At 50.0% G+C, this 6,000-nt stretch overlaps 1 protein-coding gene across 1 annotated transcript in view; it reads left to right on the top strand.

Moving 5' to 3' along the window:
• The first annotated feature begins 2,980 nt into the window (after positions 1 to 2,980).
• Positions 2,981 to 6,000, top strand: part of Vps8 (VPS8 subunit of CORVET complex) — a 309,569-nt gene continuing 306,549 nt past the window's right edge. The window contains exon 1 of the mRNA XM_074073616.1: positions 2,981 to 3,001. The gene's annotated coding sequence lies outside the window, so the exon portion shown is untranslated. The remainder of the gene's footprint in view (positions 3,002 to 6,000) is intronic.

The following is a 6,000-nucleotide window of genomic DNA, read 5'->3' as shown; positions in this document are numbered from 1 at the left end:
TGCTGCTACAGGGTGGGAACGGGGACATTCCTGCAGCTGGTGGCAGGAGCTGGCGAGCCAGAGGCCTTTTCCACAGCCCAGTGCAGTACAGCTCTTGTGTTTATGACTTTTGTGAGATTTGGATCACTCCGTCTCAGCCACAGGTTTGGGGGGTCACATCAAAGGTTAGAAAGCTGTGGAAAGAGTTCTTTCCCCATGAATCACGCTTCCCAAAAATGTAAATCTCTGAGAGCAGGCAGCTTGCTTTATAGAGCTGGCAGCAGAATGGGGACAGCAAGAACTCCTCGGGCGCTTTCCTGAAGAATCCTCTGGAAGACAGGACAAAGGAATTCTCAGAGAGGAGAAGAGCCAGAAGAAAAAGACCCCCCTGGGACCAGGGAGAAGGATTGGAGCTGGGGATTAAGATAGCCACAGGACTTGAGATGCTGCTAGCCTGGAGGATCTGGGCCTCTGCATTGCACAACGGGGGGCACCCTGGCTTGTGCCATGCACGAACTGCGCAGTCAGTCACACACGGCAGTCCTGTCTTTCCTTGTTTCCTCTCAGATGGATTTGGTGTCTTTTTTTTTTTAATGAAATCCTATAGAATCCTCCAGATGGTCACAGATTGTCACTATCTAGGTACTTATTTACACCCATTCCTGACCACTTCGCAGTTACGCCTTTGAGGGCAGAGTCCACATCTTCTTAGCTTTTGTTTCCAGCCCAACACATAGTATATGCTCAATGTTTGTGGAATGAATGAATAAAAGTTGTCAAGAGAGTTCTTCAAACACTTGCAGACTGTTATGGTTAACTGTAAGATTAGGATTTGGAAGAACTTTGATTTTTTTTTTTTTTTTTTTTTTTTGGCAGCACTGGGGTTTGAACTCTGGGCCTCACACTTGTTAGACAGGCACTCTACAACTTGAGCCACTCTGCCAACCCTTTTTTTGGTTGGGTATTTTTCCAGATAGGGTCTCATGAACTATTACCCGGGCTGGCTTTGAACCATGATCTTCCCGATCTGCCTCCTGAGTAGCTGGGATTATAGATGTGAGCCACTGCGCCCAGCAAAACCTTTGATTCCTTTAAAGAAAAAGTGCGATCCAGATATACTCCTCCTTAAGACTCAAGTGGGCCACTACCTGCTTTAGGAAGCCCCTTGGTAGAGTTTTGTTCATTTGGTCCCACCATGAAGGGAGTCTCCAAGGAGCCCACAATCCTGGTTGGGTGCCACCACATACCTGGTTGCCATTAGAATGAAGTGGTTGCAGTCATCAAAATGGCTGTGTGAGGCTCATGGAAGCTACAGGGCACTGGAAGGAAATTGCCAGAGATGTAGGCATCACTGAGGAGGTGACAGGGCAGGAACTTGGTCGGGAACTGCCCTCGACTCTGCTTCTATCTAGGTTTGGCTCTCGTGAGCACAGAGAGGCTAAGCATGTCGTCTGGAGTCACACAGCTAGTTACTAGGTATAGCAGCTCCATTCTTCACCTCCCTTTCTGTGGTTGGGCCCAGCCTTAAGAAGCCCTGTTAGCCACACAGAGCAGCTAGGTAATGTGAGAAGAGGCCTCAGAAATGGCTGTGGAGTTTGGATTTTGTTCTGAGTCAATCTGGTGATCTGCCTGGGCCTCTTTGTTATCTCTGCTGCCACGTTAACAGCAGAGCTCCTCACCTGTCTCAACTGCATGATGACCTGCTGGCCTACTTCTCGGTTCCCATGCTTTACCAGACACCCCAGCTGATATTCGGGCCTTTGGGCTGTCCCAGGGCCCTGGGAGCTTCAGTCCCTCCAGGTCTGGACCCCCTTCACTCTTCTAAGCCTCCTGCTTCTGGTCAGGGGCCCAAGTAGAGTCCCTGCCGTCTGCTGCCAACCTCCTCCAACAGTCTTCTCTGCCAAGACTTCTCAACAGCATCTCTTCATGGGCTCACCAATGGTGCCAATGCCATCCCTGCCCATGGGGAATTCTTTTCTTTGCCCCACAGCAACATGGCTTAGGAGAGAGGCCTTGGCTTCACAGTCAGGCCTAGTTCAACTCCTGCATCTGCCAGTGTTCACACTTTCTTCACTCTTCTGAGCCTTACTTTCCTCATCTGTAAAATGGGAATAAGCACACCTACCTCATAGAAATAAATACACCAGCCTGAGATAATGCTTGGTGGGGGCCAAGGTTGATGGCTGCTTACAAAAACTGTTCACGGCCATTGTCAGCCCTGTTTGGCTCAGAGGAAACTTAGTTGTGCCTGCTACACAATGAGGAGATTTGGGCTCTGTAAAAATAAGTGACCTGCTCTGATTCTGAATGCTATGGTTTGGGAATAAATTTTCCCATCTCTTTCCCTCCACTGTCAGAGCTTTCCTCTTCTGAGAAGCCCCTTGTGTCCTGGTACTCAGCATGCTGGTGAGTACAGGCATCATTCTGGCTCATTCCATGCTTCCCCGGCAGACCTCAAAGTGAAATAAGGTGAGAGGAACTCTCCAGGCAGGCTGGGGGGTGGTTGGAGCTCCAAAGCCTCCACTGAGACCCTACTTCCTCTCTGTGGCCTTCTGGAAGCTTCAGAGTATGGCGCCTGGGGTCCAGGAATAAGGATGCTCTGGTCAAGAAGCTTGCCTCATACTGCGGTGAGCCCAGGGCCTGCTCTTCCCGCAGCCCAGCCCCGGCTGGAACATCCCTGTGCCCAGTTGGTGATGGCTGCCCAGCCCCTGCCTCGGGCTGACAAGGCTGGCAGCCTCATGGCCACGCTGCACAACTCTGCGCCTCTCCTCCTCAGTTTATTCCTTCCAGATACACAGTTGCTGCTTTTTATTTGGATCACTTTTCTGTGTTATGGTATTTGGGTTGTTTTTCCATCCCTCCTCCACCCCCTGCTTTTCCCCCCATGGCAGGATTCCTAAGAAGACTAGTTTTTGGAGCAGGCTGCAAACACATCTGCTCTCTGGCTGCAGTATTCCAGAAGGGCCCTGTCAGGGGGCTTGGTCTCAGGAGTCTGGACACACTGGGCAGTGAAGGCAGGCAGGTAGGGTTCAGGGCCCCTGGTGGTAGAATCTGTCATGGATACGCTCACCACTCACCGCAGGAGCCAGGGCTGGGTCTTGGGGGCCTGAGGGTGCTGCCAAAGTCTTGGGGCTGCAGCTTGCCAACTCCCTGGCCCTGCTGGCTGTGGCTGCTGGCTCTCCACTCAGTTATGTGGAGTCCATACTTGGGATGAGGGAGAAGCCAGGAGCCTCCCCAAATACCCGGGCCTCAGCCTCCTCTTTGGTGAGATGTAAGAGGTGCAGTGCTGTGTATGGAGGTGTTGGGGGGGTCGGAGTGAGTGTGCACTCATGTGTACCAGGGAAAGGGTGGCAGTTGTGTGCAGATGCAGCAGTCCCAGGGCCTGCGTTCCATTCCGTCCTACCAACTGGCCGTGAACTTGGGGAAGTGGTGGTGAAGTGGGGATACTGACACGCCTCCCTCACAGGGTCACTGGAAGAGTTAAGCAAGTTAATGCAGGAAGATGCTTCCTGGCTCACAGTAAGTGCTCAATAAGTGATTGTCACGTGTGCCTTGTGTGGAATTTAGGAGATTTGGGGCAGTGCTTCTCGGACTTGTGTGAGAATTGCTCTCCAGCCTGTTGAAACTGCTGGTTGCTAGGCCCCACCCACAGAGATTCTGATTCAGCAGCTCTTGGGTGGGCTCAAGAATTTACATTTTAATCTGGTGATGTTGACCCATCGGTCCATTTTCTGATCTAGAGTCTGGATGAACAGGACTGTGGGATGGGCAGGGATGTGTGTGTGTGTGTGTGTGTGTGTGTGTGTGTGTGTGTGTGTGTGTGTGTGTGTGTTGGGACAGGGTGTGCGTGTGGTGTTAGGGTATAACAAGGGCCAGGAAGGATGGATCACTTCCTGGACTTGGGTATGTTCTTCAGACCTGACTGCAAATACAGCTGGAGACCTATGAAGGGTGAGCGGAGTAAGGCCAAGAGGAGGCAGGAGCTGCCCCAGAAAGAGCACTCTAGGAAAGGATGAGGAATTGTTGGGGCTTTAAGCGGGGATCGACACAGTTTGACTACATTGTCTGTGTTGGACCAGCCTGGCTTATAAGCCTAGGGCACAGCAGATGGCAAGGAGGGTACAAAATTGTAGTTAGCTCAATGGCAGAATGGCAGAAGGGTCTATGCCCTGACAGCAGCAGCAGAAGGAGGAGAACCCCCAGACCAAACAGCTGTACCAATCTCTCCTCCCTTGGACTGGGCATCTGAGCTGCTTGCAGAGCACCCAAGCCAGCGCCTGGGCTCAGCCAGATTGAGGGGATAGTTAAGGATAAGAATCGACTCTGTAAACTCAGCAGGGCCAGAGCTTGGAGTCTTTTGATTTGTTTTTCTCTGCCTCAGAAGGAGACCATGAGGGGCCAGTGGTGCCAGGTCATTCCCCAGGAGGAGGCCAGTCAAGGCAGCCATGAGACCTGGGGCCTCTGCATCTGGGATCTGCTTTCAGGTTTTGGATTTGATCTGTAATAAGGGTGTGTACCGGGGGAGAGTGTTTGTGTAGCGCATATGGGCACAACTGAGTGTCCTCTCCATAACCATTTAATCAAACAACAATAACAAGATACTTACTCAGCATGTCCTATATATGCCAGACCCTGTTCTAGTGGCTTGGGATATATTTGTGAAGAAAGTGAAGATCCCGTGCTGAGGAGAGGGGAAGGGTATGTGCTGTATGTGTGAGCTATGGTATACACATACACAATGACTGAAGAGGAACATGAACCTGCACAGGCAGACCTGGGTTAGGAACCACCTGCCATTTTCCAGGCATGTGATCTTGGCCAAATACTTTCTGAGCTTCAGTTTTTTATAAAATGGGAAAATAATCTCTTATTTTCACAACTGTCATGAGACTAAATGTGAAAGTACTTGGAAAGATCCAAGCAAAGTACCTGGTCTATGATGGGTGCCAGGTGACCCATTTCCTTAGTGGTTCCGATGGAGGTGGAGGAGATCTTTCTGCAAGTGTATACTGAGCATGTGTGTCTGGGCAAGGTGCCACATGTGTCCAAGAGGTCTGGTGTGTCCTTTCCTCAGGATATATCTTGTGCTGTGGAGATACCTCAGATCTAATTAAAAGTGATGGTATTGCCTGGAAAGTTCCATTCCAAGCTAGGAAGGTCACTAATAAAGAGGGCAGAGAAAGGCTGCTAAGTCTAAACTCCTATGAAATGGCCCATTTTAACTCTTGGCTTAGGTTGTCATGAGTCCTTTTTTAAGAGGTACTTAAACTGTTTTTGCTAAAAAGCACTGACTCCTTACTTGGGACAATGAATTAATTAAAAAGCAGGAGAAAAGCCTGGTCTGCCTGCCTCCATTTTTGTATTTGTCTTTGCTCTCAGCCATTCTCTCTGCAGTCATTTTGCAATCACCTTGGGTTCCAGGAAGGTCAGGACTGGTTGATAGATCTTTATGACAAGGGACTAAAACAACCTCTAAGGAACAGCAGAGACTTGCAGGACAGACCACTGGCCAAATGAAGATAATTACTTATAATGATGAAGCTGCACCCTGGAGCAGGAGTAATCATGTCTGGGGAGCAAGACCACTCCCCTTAAGTGATGACAGTGATAACTTCTCCTGGAACCCTGGAGAATCAAAACTGAGATAATGACCAACCAGAGCACACCTGAACTGGGACTATTTAACTATGCATACCTTCCACCCCCTACCCCTAATTCTCCCTCTATTTAAACCTAAAGCCCCTGTCTGTACCCCAAAGATGGCTGAAGATAAACAGAAGTGCTCTATGGTATGCCCATTCCAAACTTAATTTCTCAGTCAGATGCAGTGCCTCACACCTGTAATCCTAGCGACTCAGGAGGCAGAAATCAGAAGGATCATGGTTGGAGGCCAGCCTGGGCAAAAAGTTCCCAAGACCCTCATCTCAACCAATGGCTGGATACGGTGGCCATTGGTGCCTGTCATCCTCAGCTATACAGGGAAGCACAAATAGGAGGATGGCAGTCTAGGCTGGCCAGGAT

The sequence above is a fragment of the Castor canadensis genome, chromosome 5 (assembly GCF_047511655.1).
Source record: "Castor canadensis chromosome 5, mCasCan1.hap1v2, whole genome shotgun sequence".
Classification (NCBI taxonomy): Eukaryota; Metazoa; Chordata; class Mammalia; order Rodentia; family Castoridae; genus Castor; species Castor canadensis.
The sequence above is the reverse complement of the archived record's forward strand: the minus strand, read 5'-3'. Positions and strand labels throughout refer to the sequence as shown.